General features: G+C 47.7%; 1 protein-coding gene across 1 annotated transcript in view; it reads right to left on the reverse strand.

Annotated features, from left to right (window-relative positions):
* Positions 1–11,720, reverse strand: part of LOC119404005 (arrestin domain-containing protein 3) — a 518,482-nt gene extending 506,762 nt beyond the window's left edge. Inside the window, exon 1 of the mRNA XM_037670636.2 lies at positions 11,434–11,720. The gene's annotated coding sequence lies outside the window, so the exon portion shown is untranslated. The remainder of the gene's footprint in view (positions 1–11,433) is intronic.
* Positions 11,721–21,022: the final 9,302 nt, after the last annotated feature.

The following is a 21,022-nucleotide window of genomic DNA, read 5'->3' on the forward strand; positions in this document are numbered from 1 at the left end:
ATACAGGCTTCATGTCTGTAAGGAACCACATTAAGTGTGTTAGAACAGTGAAATTAAGTGTGTTAGAACAGTGAAATAACAACCACGCATCACAGAACGCGAATTCTGTAACCAGGCGTCACACAATGCGAAATGCGCAACGAGTGGGCTGTTGGATGCTTCCAACCCATTACAAAGGACTCTGCAATAATTATTCATCGTCATCAGGCACAACACCAACAAAGTGCGCATAATGCCTTACATGTTTTTAACGGGTACCACGGCTATCCGTTGAATGAAGAAAAGTGGCATAATGGCTGCTTCCCTACTTCAAAGAAATTATGATGATTTATAGCGTAGTGGGTTCCTCGCAAGTGCACTTGCATTGGTTGCCAAGGAAGCCAATAAGCCCATGATCCTTTTCCTCAGGGTCTCAATAAAGTTCTTTCCCCTTATCTCTGTCTCTTTCTCACGTCAATGTTTGTTATATTGCATGGTGGCAAAGTGAAATAGCGACCGGGCGTCACACAATGCGAATTACGTAACTAGTGAGTCGTTTAAAGCTTCCACCCTATTACAAAGGGCTGAGCCACAATTCTTCATCGTCAACAGTCGTCACGTAAACAAAGTGCACATAATGCATTACAGATATGTAGCTGAAACCTCGCTTCTGCGCAGTATTACGAATAATGGCTTTGTAGGTGCTTCTAAACTTCACAAATATTTTGATTTATGGCGTAGTGGCTGCCTTGCTAGTGTACTTGTATTAGTAGCCCCAAGAGAGTTTACAACGGGCTCTACAAATGCCGCTCTTCGACCTTTCGCTGTGACTGTGCTGCGCTTTCCACGCAGGCCTGGCGTTTTTTATTATTTCTTTATTTGCATCTACCTCGAATTTTTGCTCATGGGCGACGCAAATTTTTCGCTAACAAACAACGACGCCGACAGCGGAAACGACCCGTTTAACGCTATCGCGTTGAAATATTTTTGTGCATATTGCTTGTGTGTATTAAGTGACCGTTACATTTTGGTGGCAGCGGTCCCGGGGATTCTATTGTATATAACGCCCGAAGGACGACTTGGTGAGCAGAGCTCTTGAGGACATATCGGCACGATCTCAACCTCTCATCTTGCTGGGCTCAGGAGAGTGAACGATCGAGACGAAGAACGCGCATCGGTGAGGTTGGAGGTCAGAAAAAGATGTGCTTTTTTGTATTTTGTATCAAGCGACCATTAGGAGTGGATAGATAGATAGATAGATAGATAGATAGATAGATAGATAGATAGATAGATAGATAGATAGATAGATAGATAGATAGATAGATAGATAGACAGACAGACAGACAGACAGACAGACAGACAGACAGACAGACAGACAGACAGACAGACAGATAGACAGATAGATAGATAGATAGATAGATAGATAGATAGATAGATAGATAGATAGATAGATAGATAGATAGATAGATAGATAGATAGATAGATAGATAGATAGATAGATAGACAGACAGACAGATAGACAGACAGACAGATATAGATAGATAGATAGATAGATAGATAGATAGATAGATAGATAGATAGATAGATAGATAGATAGATAGATAGATAGATAGATAGATAGATAGATAGATAGATAGATAGATAGATAGATAGATAGATCATACTGGTACTCAGAAAACTCGCAAGACAAGGGACGCAGGGCGAAGATGCAGTCGAACCTGACTATATTGAACTTTGGTAAATCCTTTATATCCAACTATCTTCGATCACGATAATGCTTCAACGTCAGTGCATAGAAAAATCTACGGCTACGTCTAACAAAGCTTTCCCTGACTAGGGTGCCTTGATGCCCGCGCGCTCCGCTGAGGGTGAGGACAGGCGCGTCGTCTGCTACGACGGCCGCCATTGCGAATCCCGCCGCAGCTCGGCAGCATGCGAAACGCGCTACACAAAGCGCTTGCGGTGCGCGGATACGTCCGGAAATAAGTACACGCTAGTGAGCTTTCTCTTTTTCTTTTCTTTTTTGAAGCTTGGGCAGCTTTTATTGCTGTTGTTGCCTAAATGTTCATTAAGGAAGCATGTAGTTCATGTAAGCTGACGGCCTGTGCATGTGTTATGCGCTAGAGGTAGACGTAGACTCTGTTATGTTGAAAACGAATCCTCTTCCTTACGCCCAAAAAGGACAGTCTAAAGCCTTACTTAATTTTCTCGTAAGCTCTGCATTGCAAATACACAAATAATCGTTTAAAGTATTTGTATACATGTCAGCAGCAGCAGTATCTGTATCTGAACACACACAATTTAGTGTTGTGAAGCTACCTAAGCGCGATTAAGGTGGCTCATTTTGCTAAGTTTGCAAACAATTTACTCCTTTATTATAAATGGCATCATACATATTGAACACAGAATAAAGGGCCGAGGGGCAGTATGGTGCGAATATCATGCTAAAATGAAACGAAAGCTTCTTTGTCATTATTATTGCTGACATTTCTTGCTCACAATCTGTAGCCGCTACTGTATCGGCACTCGAGTTGCACCTTGAGTCCTTATCAAAACGATGAATACGTTGTTGAGTAGTATGCCGTAAAACTTTGCATGCGCACAGTATCAGTGCGCTTTTCCTTCTTTTTGTATCTGTAGTTTCTTTTTCTGTATCTGCAGGTTTTCTCGCTTGCCAAAATTATTGAGTGTTTCAAATACTGTTTTACACTTTGTGCGGCAGATGCACGGCGTCGTTTATTTGTCTCTTTTATTAATAATAATATCTGGCGTTTTACTTGCCAGAACCTTGATAAGATTATGAGGCACGCCGTAGTGGAGGGCTCCATGAATTTTGGCCATCTGGTGTTCCTTAACCTGCACTGACATCGCACAGTACACGGGCCTCTAGCATTTCGCCTCCACCTAAACGCGACCTCCGCGGCCGGGGTCGAACCCGTGCCTTTCGGGTCAGCAGCCGAGCTCCGTCACCACTATACCACCGTGGCGGACGTATTTTTTAAGACGAAAGCCTTAAATACCTCATCAAACGCGAAATTTGACCGTCGGCGTCCCGCGTCTACGGCGTCAGCGTACCACAACGTTGGGGACGAGGGATGCAAAAAATCATCGTCACGTGATGACGTCACCAAATGACGTCATCATGGCTTCACAAATTTTGACGTGACGTCATATGATGCCGTTATCACATGACATCGTAGCTTGGTCAAAAGTGGGCAGATCACGGAAGCAGTGCAAAACCAGGTAAGGTGCCTCCGATCTTGGAGGCAATGCAAAACCGCGCTTTGTGCGCAAAAAACTGAGAAGAAGAAGATGGCTTTCGCTTTCGAGCCCCCTTAAGCGAACGCATAAGGGAGCCTGTGAGTTTTTATTTCATTAACTGGTTTTCCATGACGTACTCATTGTACAACTTGACTTTGTTTCTTGTATTTTTTTACTGACATAGCGTGTCTACTGTACACAATGCTTCCCGGTCTTCTTGTTTTCATGCGTCTACTTTGTATAGACGCTTCGCGAGAACTGTTTGTGTGCGCGTTCTTGTATGAGCCTTCAGGGTGCTTGCTTAAAGAAATAAAATACTGAATGTGTGCGTGCGCGCGCGCGTGTGTGTGTGTGTGTGTGTGTGTGTGTGTGTGTGTGTGTGTGTGTGTGTGTGTGTGTGTGTGTGTGTGTGTGTGTGTGTGTGTGTGTGTGTGTGTGTGTGTGTGTGTGTGTGTGTGTGCGCGCGCGCGTTATTATCCAGTGTACAGGCCATTTATTTGTGCGCATTAATGCTGTGCTGACAGAAGCAATTACGCAAATAAAACGCAAATTACACAATAAAACACAACTGCCCCTAGTCGATTCACAGTGATCGTAAATGATTAACAAAACACGAACTGCGTAATTATTTAAGACAGGACGAAAATGTAACCTTGAAACACACAAACAGGGAAGGATAAAAACATTTAACTGCACACATACATACATGAGCATCAGACCAGCACAGAAGGCGTACTTGAAACACGGAAAGGAATATAAAAAACAAGAACCCGCCGCGGTTTTAGTTATGGCGCTTGACTGGTGACCCGAAGGTTGCAGGATCGAATCCCGGCCGCAGCGGCCCCATTTCAATGGAGGTTAAATGACAGAGATCCGCGTACTTAGGTTTAGGTGTAAGTTAAAGAACAACAGATGGTCAAAATTTCGGGAGCCTTCCACTATATACGGCGCCTCTCATGATCATATCGGGGTTCTTGAGACGTGAATTCTCACAAATAAATATTATTAGGAAAAAAGAAGGATCTCATCTGCAGACAGACACGCATATTATATTCCATGATACATTTCAAATCACAAAAAAGCGAAAGCAAAAATCAAAGGCAGACACAGCACCAACCAAGTGCAGTAAAGAATGGTTGCGAAGAAAAATGCAGGATTCATGCACACGTGAACCAAAGCATTTTAAGCATGTAGCTGATATCAGTGTGTCCATTTATTACGCAAGGTTAACACCGGTAGAAGTTATCCTTGCATGTGCATTCGAAATACCGGCCGGAAATTTACGCTGCATGTGCATAATGTGTTCTTCGGATGCCGCTTGTCACGTTTGATTTTTGCTGTCCATAGAAACCGCGTATCTTCTAAAACGATGCAGCTCCCAGCGTTTCTGGAATGATTGCGCTCTGTGCACTGCGGCACGCAACACCCAGCCATGGTGACGGTAGCGAGCACATAAAACTGAAGGGAAACGAGCACCGAACTAAAAACAGCGCGCGTGCCACGCACAAGTGACCGGGCGGGAGATTCAAGATGGCGGCCACGCTGTCGCCAAGGCCGAGGAGGCGACACCGGCCCTTTCAAAAGCTGACACCACTCTAAGCGAGGGCGCGCGCATCGAGGCACTCTATCCCTGACAAACTTCTGGCTCACGTAAGAGGACTGTCCCGCGTGCATTTGGGACACCGGGCGGTGTGATTAGGACGACGCTGCGCGGAGCGTGTAGAGACTACCGCTTCCCATCACGTGCTTTCCGCCAACATGATTCCGCGTCGTTGCTCCGCCGGCACATCGTTCGGGGTCGCGGTTCGTTTCTCCGCTCGTTTTGTTTACGCGATAGATACCGTAAAACAGAAGAAGCTGCTGTTCTCCCCAAAGCTCGCGATAATCAGTACAGTCGAACATTGACGTCCCAAGTAAGGTATTGAAGAACAAGGCCGACATTAGGACGAAGACACCCTACACGCTCCCGGCAACCGACGTGTACGCAGAGCTGCGTATGAAGATTTTGAAACGCTATTTTCATTCATACCGTAATTTCTCGCGTATTGCGCGACCCTGCATTAACTTCGCATCCCTAACTACAAACCGCGGAAAAATATAAAACATGAAATCACAGTTTCATCGCAAGGGCGAAGCATTGGATGCGATAGCAACAATTGTACTACTATACGAAGTAACGCTGGCAGCTAACTCTTTGGATCCGATATTCCGTAACTCTACAAAGTGCTGGTGTAAGAGAATAAGGCAGCTCCAGGGAAAGATGCTCTTTTCGCAGAGTCTGTTGGCGTTGAGAGCGCAGCACGCAGAAGGGTATACGAGCCGACCGTTAATGCCTGCCGAGATAGCGCAAGCGTTAGCGATCGCGACCGCGCCCTTAGAATCAAAGTTCACAGCTGCTTCTCGAGCCCCCCGCTTCCCTTCACGCTCGTTCAAGACGGGCGGGACGTTTCCTCTCTGCTTGAGCATTCGACGGCAGGTCTAACACGAAGGGGGATGTTATCGCATGCGCCCTCCGTGCGACGGAGATGGACCGGTCAATTTGACCAGACCTCTCCATTGCCGCGGCTCCCACGCGTTTACCCGCGGGTAGGACATACGATGCACGGTGGGATGTTATCAATTTTTACTTTATACGGAACATGACGGCGACGGCAAAAGCCCGTCGAGAGTGGCCATATAATTGCTATCGCAAGAAAGAAAGCCACGTATTGCAGCAAAGACGTCTTCCTCACGTTATTAGTAGGCTGTGCCCTGAAGCCAACATGCCACCGAAATTTGCTCCGCAAATGCAATAATTACATTAAAAGTTGTATATCAAATTATTGAGCATATCGAATTAAGTCCTGTTTTTTTTTCTCTTTTTTCTTTTTTGCGAGTTCGATATGTGCGGGTTCGTCTGTATTACAACAACGCTCCACGATTATACAAAAACAGAAACCAGGAACAAATGCGGAACCGAGAGCGTGAACTGCCAACCTGCTTGCGTGAACCATAGCGACGCCTAATTTGCAAACCTATATTCACAAAATTCAGCGTTCGCAAATATTTCTATCGAATGCTTGGCCCTACGCTTCACGCCAGAATAAAAGACCTTCCAATACTTGAACATTTCTATTTTGTAAAGCGCGCCAGCATGAACATGTTGAAACATTCGAACTGGTTAAAAACAGGGTGTCGGAACGGAACGAAAACCGGGAAGGAAAAACGAAAAAAACGATATTTTTGACCGGAACGAAAACGTAACCGAAACTTTATCGATTATTTCGTTCCGGAGTGAAACCGAAATTTTTTCAATCGTTTTTCGGTTCACGAGAAAACTTCGCAATCCGGAAGAAGTAAGCTCATGCAACGTGAACAGTTATGCACATCTCAGGGTACAAAATTAGCGCGTACCTCAGGCAGGAATTCCGAAGCAAAGATATGTTGAAATTGTGCGAAAAACGAAAACAGTGGCAACCAGAGATGTTTATATTAACGCAAGTTGACTTTCGCGCGCCTGTCGCGCAGGCCAAAGTGAAGAGGGCATTGTCGGCGCTTAAGTTTGTTACAGCGGAAGCTGTTATGAGATCACAACAGCTGACTTTGGCACCATAGTTGTCCGCCGCCGCCGGTGTCCGTGACCGCTATCGTGCGATATAAGAAATAATTAAATGAGAAACGAATTTCTAGGATCGGATGGGATTTTAACCCGCGCCCTCTGTGTGGCAGTCGGGTCTTCGACCAGAGTGCCACGCTGGTGCTTGTAACTCCTTCACAAAAACACTCCCTACGGGCGTCATGCCGGGCAAGGAATTGCGGTAACATATGTAATATAGCGTGGCAGAATAGGAAAATAACATCCAGTCATCGGACAATGCTAATACCGCAAAGAGTGTGTACTTTAATTCAGGGCCTAAAGTCAGGGGGAGCTCGGAGGGGCCCGGCCCCCCTTCCATTTTTTAAGGAGGCGCTGTATGTACGTGTGTATGTATTTATATAGGTTGCCGCCCTCTGAGGCCCCGCCCCCCTCCAATGAAGGGAGATTTTAAGCCCTATTTTAATGCTTCCCACCAGTGTTACGGAGTTGCCCCACCAGAATTGAAATGAATCCGGAATCATTCCAAATTTCCCCATCCCGGAATTGAATGGGGACAACGCTTGGAGGAATGGAATGAGAATGGAGTTAAGCGCCTTTTGGACGGAATGGAATGAGAATAGAATTACGTCTTCTTCCAAAAATAGAGCACGTTTTCGTCAAGGTCCTGTTTTTCAAACTTCAAACATTAGTTTTAAAATGGCTTGGCTAATTACAAGCATGGTACATTTTTAAGCAACGCGCCTACTACAAACCGAGGCATAAGTTAGTGTACAATCAAATGAACTATCCCAGCAGATACAGAACGAAGAAAACAAATTATTTCTGCGCGTCGGTTCCCATTAATACCCCCACACGAAAGGGGCGAATACTCTATGCACAGCTTGATCTTTATCTCGCGAGCAGTTTAGTACCTGACCCACGTAAATAACCTTTGCGACAAGGAAGACATTGCATACCTGCGCACAGGTGAACACAGAAAGTTCTCCTCACCACATCCATGCTTGCGAGGTGCGCTTGACAAGCTTGAGTGTTGACGAGCAGTGCGGCCCAGCGGTCCGTAGTCGATGCAAAGGCACAAGGTGCCCGAGCGGTGCACTGTTCCAATTATTACCAGCAGATCTAGAGGGTTTTCTTCCCCATTAACCAAATCTTAGTTTTCTCCATATTCCCGACCGCTCCAGACGCGTGGCAAAACTGCTTAGCCTTCTTGAATACTACTTTTGTCAGCAAAAAAAAGAAAACGGTATGGCGTCATTGTACCATTAGCACATTTAAGCTTAAACAATATCAAAGCACCACCATTCGTTCAAACTAGCTGACCATGCAAATACTATAGTTAGCGGGAGAACTGTCCCTATGGGAATTAGTAGGGTGGTTTTACTGCACGAGATATGTCACCAAGCTACTATCTCTCTGCCTTGGTAACGTGTTTTGAGTACTATTGCAGTTCCTGATGCATCTGATGACATCAGCTTTATGGGGCGTTCATTCTTAACTCGATAAAACTATCAAGATGCCTTTCCTACCTTGAGGAATTACAGGAATGGAATTAAACTGCCCGGCCATTCCCAGTGTTCGAATGGGCTAAGTTTTTACATTCCGAGGAATTGAAAGGAATAGAATTGCGACAAGTTCTAATTCCCCGGAATGCAATTGGAATGGAATGGAGGCGCCCATTCCGCAACCCTGCTTCCCACCCACTGCAAAGTGCTCAGCCATAATACTTCATCATCATCAGCCACAGCACAAAGTGCACATAATGCCTTACAGATGTGTAGCGGGACCACGATTCTCCGAAGAATGACGAAAATGGCATAATGGGAACTTCGCTACTTCAGAAAAATTGTGATGATTTATGGCGTAGTGGGTACCTTGCATGTGTACTTGTATTAGTTGCCCCAAGAGACTCTACAATGGACGCTACAAAGGCCGCTCTTCCAGCTTTCGCTGTGACTGTGCTGCATATTCCGCGCAGGCCTGGCGATACTTTTTTCAGAACAGTGGTCTCGGACATCAGAAAGTACACTCAATGACGTGCTGCTTTTGACATCGTGCTCACTCCCTTGGCACAAAGCATTGGGCCCACTAAAAAAATTCGTGTTTGTCTATTGAGAAAATAAATACTACGACTGAAATTAATACTGGTTTGTGCTACTTGGTAGGAATTCATCGTACAGTTGCTTCCACTCCACTGAAGAACGTGTTTTACCCTTGTCCAACTTTCTTAAGAAGAGGGCAAGTAACTACATCACACATCTAATGTTTTTTATGATTACCTTTACTTCGAATTTTTGCATACAAAAAAACCGTGACGAACCGTTACGGAACGTTCTTTTTTTTTTTTTTTTGATCCGGAACAGAAACGGAACGGAACTTTTTGCAGTGGAAGGAAACTAAAACCGAAACGAAAAACATTTCGTTCCGACACCCTGGTTAAAAATGTGTAACAAAGTGTTGTCGTTACCGCATTAACCAAGCGAGGTTTCGCTCGCAGAAAGTAAGGAGCGTAAGCAGAGCAGGAAAGTTTTTACAATAGGTGAAAATATAAATACTCAGGACCAGAACTTTTTTCATGTAACACAGCACTCTGTTTCTCTGGTCAGCATATGTCGCCTAGTTCAGCCTCGGTAGTCCTACTCCATGATAACTTTAAAGAGAGAGAAAAGCTGCGACTGACAACCAAACATTATGGTAGGAATGCCGCAAATTACGAAACAGTGTGCGCTGGCATTAATTATGACACTGTTGTTTCCTTGCATTGCCACGGTGGTTATGGTACTTGACGGCTGACCCGCGCGATGGAAATCCGGTCGCATTTTGATGACAGCGCGTGTGCTGAGGTGCGCGTTAAAGAACCCCAGGGGGTCAAAATTTCCGGAGCCGTTCACTACGGCGTCTCACATATAGTGGTATTGGGACTTGAAACCCCAACAGTTATTATTATTTCTTGCAATGTCAGATGTTTCTGCACGTTTTCAATTAAACCGAGTACTTAGACAGCAGTGTCCTCATTTCAGCAAAACAGCCATTTGGGCTGGTGGTGATGTTGCGACAGTGCCAGCCTGGCAGACCTGGCCGGCAACTGCTCCGCCTATGTCTGTCTCCCCGTGCATCATCTGTCTCTCGCAGAAAAACGCAGAGCAATGGCAGCCGCTTCATGGTGAACCATCCACACACCTGTCAGAAACGCAGTCTCTTCACAGCATCCCAGGGGTCTTTCATATCGTGTCACCTTTTCAGAACTAATATTAATGAGCACTAACAGACAATAATGCCAAGGAAAGTATAGGGGATGTTTTTACTAGTAAATGTAAGGTAAATGTGAAGAAAGAAAAGTGGACGAAAAGATAGCTTGCCGCGAGCAGGGACCGAACCTGCGACCTTCGAATAACGCGTCCGATGCTCTACCAACTGAGCTACCGCGGCGGCCATCCCCCCGTCCACTTTATAGGGTATATATGGCGCTGACTGACGCTCCCACGTTTAAATGTACATATATACCCTATAAAGTGGACGGGGGGATGGCCGCCGCGGTAGCTCAGTTGGTAGAGCATCGGGCGCGTTATTCGAAGGTCGCAGGTTCGGTCCCTTCCCGCGGCAAGCTATCTTTTCGTCCACTTTTCTTTCTTCACATTTACCTTACATTTACTAGTAAAAACATCCCCTATACTTGCCTTGGCATTATTGTCTGTTAGTGCTCATTAATATTGTGTATAACAAAGAAAACGAACCCTTGAAATTAACACTTCTTTCCTCCTTTCAGAGCTAAGGCGTTTAATGCAAAAATTGGGGAGCACTAACGGACAGCACCAGAGAGAGAAGCATCTCGTGTGTGTACCGACCCTGTATGCAGACCGGATGAGTAGGTTATCTTCGTACTTCTCTACTCTTTTCATTCCTCACCAAGGATATTCACATTTTAAGCATTTGGTTGCACCCCGCTGCCCATCGAAATAATTAATGCTTGCTGTTCGCTCCGATGTGTGCTCTAATAAACATGTAAACCTTACAGAAGTCGAAAACTGATAGAGTTCGCTCCGCAGGTCCTTTCCAACTATCTCTGTCAGTGACGCCGCGCACGCAGCTCGAAAGCATTTGCTCTGAGGTGCTGGTTACAGGGGCGTAGGCAGAAAGTTTTTTCGGGGGGGGGGGGGGGGGGCACCACCTTGATCAGAAGTGGGGACCGGACAGGCAGAAGTGGTCCTGTGTCACTTTGTGTTCTGTGTGCCATGGCAAAAAGATTTTCGGCGGGGAGGGGGGGCACGGGCCCGGTGTCCCCCATCCCCCTGGTTACGCCACTGGCTGGTGGTTATACGGTGATAGTTGCGGAATGATACACGTCAATTCAGCTATGTAGCCCGAAAATTGTTATGAAATTGCAAGTGGGGCGATATATTTCGATCAGGATGCAAACTGCTTAGTATTCTTTCAGAGACCAAAAAGTGCGTTTTTCCCGTTTTTCGTCATGTGATGCTGACCTGTCCAACCATCCAGTCGGCCCCAGTCGACGTTTCGGGTGCGGGACTGAAAAGGTCGAAGCCAATCCTAGTACTCTACAGAACTGCAACAAAACTTCCGATTTCAGGATCAACACGGCTCACAAGCAGCGCACTCACCGACCGTGCATGGCGCTATGCCGTTAGCTCCAGGAAGCCGACGCGCCGTGGACGACGGCGATGCTTGGTGGTTGGATGCGATCCGGGTCGCCCATTTCGCTGCTTTATAATCCGAGGGCGTCGCACACAATCACGCAAGGCACAGCACGCAAATAGCCAAACAAGAGAATTTCCGTGACGCACAATCTTGCACTCGATGCTATCAACAAACGTGGCTCAAACGAAGCCGCACAGCCACCTTTCCCTCACGGACCGGCGATCGACACGACAGCGCCCCGGACATAGATGACAGCGCCGCCTTGCGTAGCGTGTGTTAAGCTCCCTGTCGACCACCGCTCCTGCATCGAGCGGCGGAATCCGGGAGGAGAGTGATTGGATGCGCTGGGCTTGGCGAATATTTTCGGATGCGAGTCGAAAGCGAGATATCCGCGGAACGCAAAAAAAAAGGGAAAGCGTGGCACCTTTCCTGTACCAAACACGCGGGGTTTCATTAGAAAATGCATAAGGCCAACTTTGATTTTGAGGGGGGCATAGCTGAGTTGGTGGTGATGCGACGGTGGGTCAGAAGAAAACGAAAAGCAATGAAACCAAACGATAGAGGAGAACCGAGAGGGGAGTGGCGTTGCATGCTGTCGCTGAGTCGGAAGGGGCGAAAATGGAGTAGCGAAAATTGTGGCGCGAGTAGGAGAGCTCGGGACAAGAGCGTATCTATCGGGGAGGCAAGGGGGGCGGGCACCTCCGCCAGTGACCACTGTCAGCTGCACACTGAGAAAAAAAACATGGTTGATCCCTCCGTCATAGGAATCGGAATAACACGAAAGTAAAGCGTGCCCTTATAGAAGTAACTGAATGTTTACTCTACATTGACATAAGAGAGTTTGCACAATGTATATTCATGTCTGGCAGCTAATGGCACCGTTTAACGTGTATGCACCCACTTTGATGATTGCTGGTACATCTCCATCCTGACGACTAACGTCCATGTTGAATGATTAAACAAACCCTTGTGGTAGCTGTAGTAGTTAACGGTGAAAGCGCAATTTGAGAACAAGGTGTGATAGCCAGAAGAGCATCGCATATTGGACGCAGAACTTGGTCGCCATCCCGCGGCATGTTAAAATGTGACTGAACACCACGGCCGGACTGGAGGGAAACGCAAAGCGCGTCGTGCTGCCCCGTTAGCCCGGCCGCGATTTTTCTCCGGCGAGCGCGTGAGCGGGGAACGCGGTGTTACAGCCAGGTGAGACAGGCGCGCGTCGCAGAGCTATTTTCAGTTTGGATTAGCGTGACGCCATGAGCGAGGCCGACGCTTTTACGACGCTTGGGCTTAGGTCGCCACCTCGCGGTGTGTTAAGGCATTGACAAAATTGAACTTCTATTGAAAACGCGCCGAAAGGAACGGACGTGTAACGCGTTGCAGGTGCTAATCTCGGAGTCCACAGTAATGACGAATTACTTTACCTTACAGCTCCCAGAGGGCAACACCACCCCGCCGAGCGGGAGAGTGGTAGATATAAAAGGCGCGTTTGTAAAGCTTCTAGAGTCTGTGGCAGTGGCGCAGGGGGTAGCGTGCCGGGCATCTGTTGTTGCGGATCGAGCGGTCGTGGGTTCGATGCCTCGTTGGCGGAACCTTTTTAACACGAAAGTGTTTTATGCCGGGGTCCAACAAGACTTCAGTGACGCATTTCCGTCACGGAAATGACGTCGAAAAAATATACACGATCAGATGGCAAAGAAAAAAAGACGGGCAGATGCGTCAATGAAAGGCTCAGGGAGCATCGCACGGCTGTTTGATCGTTGCAGGGGGTGGTTTATTGGCGATGCACTGCAAGAAGTGCGAGGGTTGTACCCCAGCATATGACGCCACTTCTGTGATGTACGTTGGCGGGGAACAGAGAAAGAGGGAAATAGTAGAGGCTGTCGAAATTCACAAGGCGGGTGACACATGTGTCAGCACTCTGTCCATCGCGTTGTCGAAAAGAGAAGTGGACTATCTGTGTAAGAAGAAACCACGTGCGAACTGGCGGTATCGATAGGCGGCGGAGAATCTTTCTTTTAGGCGCGAAGCTCCTTAAGGCGGCACCTGTTCGTCCCTCGTAGTCGTAGTAGTGCGTAACCAGTCGTAACGCTAGTACCAGATCTTCACCTCCAAGGTGGTGCCGGTGGGAGATTTTTCCTGTGCGTTGTTGAACAATAAAAAATTCGCAGCGTGCCCGTTAACTAAAAGCCCAATTCTTCTGTCTCTCATTCCCCATTAGCAGCCATTGGCATGTTCCAGTAGGAAAGGTTAGTAGAAGTAGAAGTGTAAGTGTTAGCTAAAAGCCGACTTCTTCTGTCTCTCATTCCCATTAGCAGCCATTGTTTACCTCCAAGGTAGTGCCTGGTGAGATTTCTCCTGTGCGTGATTAAACAATAAAAATTTTGTTCAAAACGCCGTTGATTGATGAAATAAACCAACGAAAGACGCCAGATGTTTTCTAAAAGCAAAACGAAAGAACGCCAGATGTTTCTAAAGCAAAACGAAAAGACGCCAGCTGCTTAACGAAAGACGCCAGATGTTTTCTAAAGCAATGGTTTTCTAAACAATGAAAATTCACAGCGTACATGTAAAATTAAAGTGAGCTGCAAGTCGTCATAACTCATCGAACCTTTAGTATAAACGCGCCCGATCTCACGTCGGTGATGATGTACTGGGCAGAATTCACGGAAGATTCACGGTTTAACATAGTGTAGGATGATCAGCGCAACATTGACTCCCGCAAACACTCACACAAACACTCACTCATCCACCCGAGGAACACACACGACACTCAGCGCTCGTGTGTGTTCCTCGGGTGGATGAGTGAGTGTTTGTGTGAATGTTTGCGGGAGTCAAGGTTGCGCTGATCATCCTACACTATGTCGAATAACCAACTAGCCCAACAAGAAGTTTTATTGATTCACGGTTTACCGATGAACCTCCGCAGCTTCGCCCACTAATCATCATTCACTCCGTGGATATGCTGTGATTTTTTTTCTTTTGGTGGATAAACTTTGTCCGTGACGTCGCACCTGCGCGTGCGCAAAGAAATGTATTGTGCCGTTTATGTCGATTAAAAAATCAGTTGAAGTCTAGCGGTTGTCCTGTCTCTTTCTATGTCGTTCTTTGTGCGTGTACGCTAGCAATATAGAAGCATACAACTCTCCTCCTTCCCTCTCTCCAACAGCTGTGCGTTGCTCTCTCCACATCTCTACCAACACCTGCTTGCGCTTCTCCTGCGTTCTGCGAACAATGTTTACGCCCTGTCGCGCGGCAACCTTTTTGATATTATGTGAAACCTTATGTATGTAAGGTAGGATTTCAAACGGTTTCTCCCGAATGCGTTGTGCTGGCAGACCAGTGCTATCTTGTGGCCTCTTAATCTTTTGTAGCACAGATTCTGCCACCGCGTACAGCAGATCCCTTGGGTAACCAGCAGCATTGTTCTTTCAGCTCCGTGTACACTTGCTAGCCTATGCTCACGTGTGGCTCGTGGAAAGACTAGCAATCCGGTGTGCACTACGAAACACGAGCGTTGCTTCACGAAATGTGCTACAAGTGTTGTGTACAACATTCCGTTGACCTGTGATAAGGTTTACATCGGCCAAACCGGCCGATGTATTAATACTAGGTTGCGTGAACATCACGCTTCTTTGAGTTCGAATGATGGGGCGAATCTTGCACGTCACTGTCGGGAATGCGGTTGCTACCCACTTTTCAGTAATGTCACTTATCTGGGAAGAGGTAAGGGTAAATAAGAAAGGGAAATTGTGGAGGCATACTTCATTAGGAAAAGCGGAGATAGGTGTATAAGCACACCGTCAATTTGCCTCATTGACAAGGAACTTAGTGTGTTACAACGATGGTAAGTAAGATGATTGCGTAATCTTTCACCGGGTGACGTTGTCGGTGATACAGACGTGCTGCACATGCGTTGTGAGGTTTCTTCGTTGAATGTTTTTCTTCAATAAAGTCACAGTTGTTAGTTCCAGCGGTGTGTGTGTCTGCCTTTTCTCGTGTCCCGTTCTTTTGCTGGCTTTCGTCAAGTATCATGAACCAACTGGCCCAGATCTCAACTCTTCTGCAATGCATTGCACCTGCAAACATGCAATGTTTTCAATGTTGCAAATACAATGAGCTTAAAACATTTGCTAAACCTGTCATCACAGATTCTCACTTTCCAAAAGAAAACTTACGGTTGACCCTAGTAATACTCTTAACTCGCTAGAAACACTATTTCGACTAGGTGCTAACACAATACGCAGACATGAATACGTGCAAGTATAAAAGTGCGCACTAATAACGGAAGAGAAACGGTGCAGTCATTGGTACCTGATTTAAGAAACAATGTTATTAAAGAACTGCTTTGCAACGTTGACAAAATTTCATGTAATGAGACGTAACTGCACTACGCGAAGGCCACTATTGTCATAATGGCATCCATGTATAGAGTCGTGTGGATAATGTATAACAAGTTTTGCTTTGTGTGCCGCTATAGGCATAACATTCTTGCCTCTTTGTATGCTACGTGAAACGGACTGTACTGCTTCAGCATCTTGTTAATAAGCACAGCTGTGCTGTTCCGTGTATAAGGCGGCCGGCGAGGTCCCCTCAAGATGTTGGTGCAGCTTCGTCTTCCGTGCGCTCAGATCGCAGTTTTGCGAATTCCCTCTCTCTATCCAGACACGCGCTTATATATATATATATATATGAGAACTAACAGACAATAACGCCAAGGAAAGTATAGGCGGTGTTATCTGTAGTATTTAGAATATAAATGTGAAGAAAGTAAAGTGGACGAAAAGTTAACTTGCCGCCGGCAGGGACCGAACCTGCGACCTTCGAATAACGCGTCCGATGCTCTACCACTGAGCTACGGCGGCGGCCATCCTCCCGTCCACTTTATGGGGTATATATATGCATTTAAACCTTGGAGTGTTAGTCAGCGCCATTCGCTACAGATAACACCCCCTATACTTTCCTTGGCGTTATTGTCTGTTAGTTCTCATTAATATTGTGTCTAACAAAGCAAACGAGCCCTTAAGAGTCATCTTCTTTCCTATATATATATATACATATATATATATATATATATATATATATATATATATATATAAGGAACAAGAAAGAGTACGCAGCACGTTGGTTCTTGCGGTATGTTTACTGATGTTTCGCCTGGTCCAACTTCCTTGCTGCAACTATATATATATATATATATATATATATATATATATATATATATATATATATATATATATAGAGAGAGAGAGAGAGAGAGAGAGAGAGAGAGAGAGAATAGACACAACCAAGCGGTTATCCTAATTTTATTTGGCAACGGTTTCGACTGGTACCCAAATCGCCGTGGTGACTCTTAGCTAAAGGAAGGAAAGGAAGAAAATAATAAATAAGCCAAGTTGACAGTGGTGATGTATACTGTGTCAAACAGTTCCTCTCGGCTCATTCCCTAGAGCAAGCAAAGAAGAGAATGGGGAAACAAGCGCCGTTTCGGCGGAGTGGAGCAGGTGCCGTAGATATGGGCGAAAAATAAATGAAAAATAAGTAAGTAAAAAATAAACTAAAATAAACTAGAAATGGCAGAAAGGAAACAAAACGCATAGCGCGGCCTCCGCGACGCGCCTTTGAAGGTCGCCGGGGGCATTGTTCCTTTGCTTGGGCGGCAGCAATTACTTGCTGCGAGGGGTGCATCCGTGGCGCTTGCGGCCTGAATGTACAACGAGACTGAATGTCCAATAGTGGACATTGTCTCGTTGGACATTCCGTCTCGGTTGGACATTCAGTCTCGTTGGACATACAGTCTCGTTGGACATTCAGTCTTGGTTGGACACGCCGTCTCTTTGGACATTCCGTCCCTGTCGCAAATTTCGCTTTGCCGTTTTCGTTCCACACATCCCAATATTTTCTGTGAAAATTTTCCGCATGAGCCCTTATATTTCGACATGCGTGAAAGTTCGTGGCGCTGAAAATGCTACTCGATACGTAGTCTTGTACAAATGGCTTGGATATATATATATATATATATATAGGTATATTTGCAGCAAGGAAGTCATGTTGACCCCGGTACAATAAGGGACAAGAGAGAGTACGCCGCACGTTGGTTTTTGCGGTATGTTTACTGACGGTTACGGCTGGTGGACCAGCCTTTGTCAAAGTCTATAGTATATATATATATATATATATATATATATATATATATATATATATATATATATATATATATATTGTACAGAAGCATTAGAACGCTGTAATGGGCCATCCTCTTAAGTGCCTTCTAGTGGGTCGCCCTCTTCGCTTCTTCTCGGAGAGCACGCCCCTCGTGCTGTTGCTCGTGAGAGTCTGCGCTCTGTCGTTACTGTCGTCGCTGCGCATCGTCGCCGTCGATCTCGCCGTCAGTAAACGCCTTTACAAAGTGGTGGAAAGTGCTGTACCGTCCCCACAACTTTGGTCTACATCTGATGCCCCTGGAGCTTCGATCCCGTACCGTGCCATCTGCCACGCCGCAAGACGCCGTCAGCAAACGCCGCCTCCTGCCCCGACCGCTTGTCCCGGTGTCCCCCGTAACCGCGACCCTCCTGTCTTCACCCGCGCGGATGGCACCGACGTGGAGGACTGGCTCACGATTTACGAACGGGTGAGTGTCCCCAATAAATGGGACGAAGCCGGCAAGCTGAGCAACTTGGTTTTCTACCTCGCGGGTGTGGCAGGCATGTGGTACGACAACCATGCATCCGATTTCCCGACGTGGTCCGCTGTCAAGACCGCCATCGTCGACGTGTTTCGCCGCCCTGCCGTTCGTAAGCTGCACGCCGAACAGCGTTTGCGAGAATGCGCTCAGTAGGCCGGCCAAACCTTTACCAGCTACATTGAAGACGCCCTCGATTTGTGTAAGAAAGCCGACGCCACCATGTGGGAATCTGACAAGATGAGGCACATTATGAAAGGCATCGATGACGATGCCTTCACGATGCTGCTCGCCAAAAACCCCAGGACAGTGGCAGAGGTCATAACGCTCTGCCAAAGCCATGTGGAGCTGCGCCGGCAGCGGTCGATGACCCGTCGCTCTCCATCCCGCGACGCCGAGCTCGTTGGCTTGTCGACCATATCCGACCATTCCGCCTTGCTCGCAGAGGTGAAGTCATTCGTGCGCGAGGAAATCGCGCGCCAGTTCTCTCTGCTGGACTTTGCTCAACCTCAGTACGTTCAACAGCCGTCAACCACTCTTCTCCCTCCCCTCCGTCGAGCGATTGAGCAGGAAATCGCGGAGGTCATGCCTGAGTACCACCAGCACCATCCCGCTCCTGCACCACTGAGTTACGCCCAAGTTGTCGCAACGTCCCCAGTAATACCTACGGCAGCCCCACACAGTTACGCCGAAGCCGCCGCTAGACATCAGTCCTTCGAAGCGGCTGTGCCGGCTACCTACGCCGACGTAATGCAGAGGCCACGACCGCAGCCCACGATGCAGTCATATCAGTCGCTACCCCGTCAATCACGTCCTGCGCCATGGGCGGGCCCTGCTCCAGCAAACCGATGGCGCACACCTGACAACTGCCCCATATGCTTCGCATGCGGTTACGCCGGCCACGTGGCACGTTATTGCAATCGCGTCCAGCCGCCTCAAGTCGTGTCGGCCGCCACCAGCCAGTCGAACCGCACATTTTACGCACCACCTACGCCTCTGTCACCGACGTCTCGCGAAGCTCCATCTACTCGGCGCTCTCCGTCTCCCCGACGTCGCTCACTGTCGCCGATGCGCCCGCGTCCGGTCGCACGCGACCAGGAAAACTAGTCGTCACAGTCCACGAGGCAAGGGCTGCGACGCTATCGAAATGCGAAAGCCCTCAGCGAAGCCCATCGAACGTAATAGACGTTTTTGTGGACGGTGTTCGCGCATCTGCCCTTATCGACACTGGAGCCGCCGTATCCGTTATGGACGCTAAACTAAGCCGCCTGCTACGAAAAGTGACGACGCCACTTTCCGGTCTTTCCCTCCGTACAGCCAGCGCCCAATGTATTCACCCGACGGCGGTATGCACAGCCCGTGTCATCATTCAGGACGCTCTGTACGCCGTCGAATTCATCATATTAGGCGCGTATTAGGGGTGTATTAGGGGCGTAGCTCCTTTTAGTCTAACCTTGTCACGTCTCCGTTGTCCTGCGTAAAAGGCAGTATCTCTGTCCGGCGTAAACGGCAGATGGCGCTGTCTCATAGAAGCACATACAAACTGCAGTTCAGGGACGATATTCTAGATGGCACTGCACACAATTCGTGTCATCACCATTTCTCGTCTCATTTCCTAGATGGCGTTGGTCCAATAGAATTGTGTGCAATATGGCGCTTGTGTCAGTCGACACTAGATGGCGCTAGAAGTACCGCTGCTCTCCGATTGCCTGCTGCGCGGGCTGCGCGGGGATGCGCGCGGAGCGAGCGCCTCTCTCATTCTCCTGGATCGTCGCCGTACGTGTCGGATCGTTGGTGGAGCATGAACGATGCGCAGGCGCATCCCGAGACTATACCGAGACGGTGCGCGCCAAGGACGCCGCTGCAAAACGGGCTCTACGAGAAGCCGATCCCGAGACCATGACTGCTTCAGGAGGTTCGCCCAAGCTCTTCATCATTCGCCCGTGGATATGCTGTAATTTTTTTCCTCATGCTCTCACGACGTCATCCTGGGATGCGATTTTCTCTCCCGCCACAACGCCGTCATTCATTACGCGCCAGCCGAAATAGAGCTTTCACCATTCTCAGATTTGACGCCGGCAGACAGTTTGCCGGCTGCGACCAAGGTATTCGTCAAAGACGACATCACAGTTCCTGCAAATTCGTCAACGGCTGTGTCAGTCTATTGCACCGGTTTCTGCGACGCCGTTGCACTCCTTTCTCCATATGACCGCGTTTTCACTAGGAAATTCTTGCTGGTGCCATTTGCGACCGTGGAAATCACTCAGGGCGACACGGATATTTTTGCAACCAACCCATCCCCGTTCGTTGTTGCGTTGGTGCGAGGGGAATGTCTCGGCAGAACGGAACCCCTCGAAGACGCCCAAGTTATAGACGCACCGGGTGACACGCACTGCGCCAGCTCCCGTACGCCATTGATTCCACTCCTGCGCCAACTGCGCCAAAGTGCGCCAAATTGTATTTACTGCGCCATCCTGATAATATCGACGAAATTTGCGCCAAACTGCGCCAAAGTCTCTGGTTTGGGAGCGTCTATCACCGGCAATCGCACCGCCGGCGCGTCAGAACATGTGCAGCTCGATCTTGGGGCTGCCAATAAAGTCGCAATCATGGACCAGGAATTATTCCGCTGAATAAATAGCGCTCGCGCGTGCGTTCCGAGTAAGCCACGGTGCCATGCACGGTGCCGACGCAGCTTCTGTTCTGCAAGTCGGCTCGACAGCAAAACGCGCTCTCCGCAGAGGCTCGTGACGTCTAGGCCTATCGGTAGCGAGAAAGTGCGACGGCGATTCATCGGCGGACTTCGTCTGTTCCAGAAACGCTGCTGATAGCTCGTTTCAAGCGTCGCACGGCACGCAATGAAAGCAATG

The sequence above is a fragment of the Rhipicephalus sanguineus genome, chromosome 9 (genome assembly GCF_013339695.2).
Source record: "Rhipicephalus sanguineus isolate Rsan-2018 chromosome 9, BIME_Rsan_1.4, whole genome shotgun sequence".
NCBI classification, from domain to species: Eukaryota; Metazoa; Arthropoda; class Arachnida; order Ixodida; family Ixodidae; genus Rhipicephalus; species Rhipicephalus sanguineus.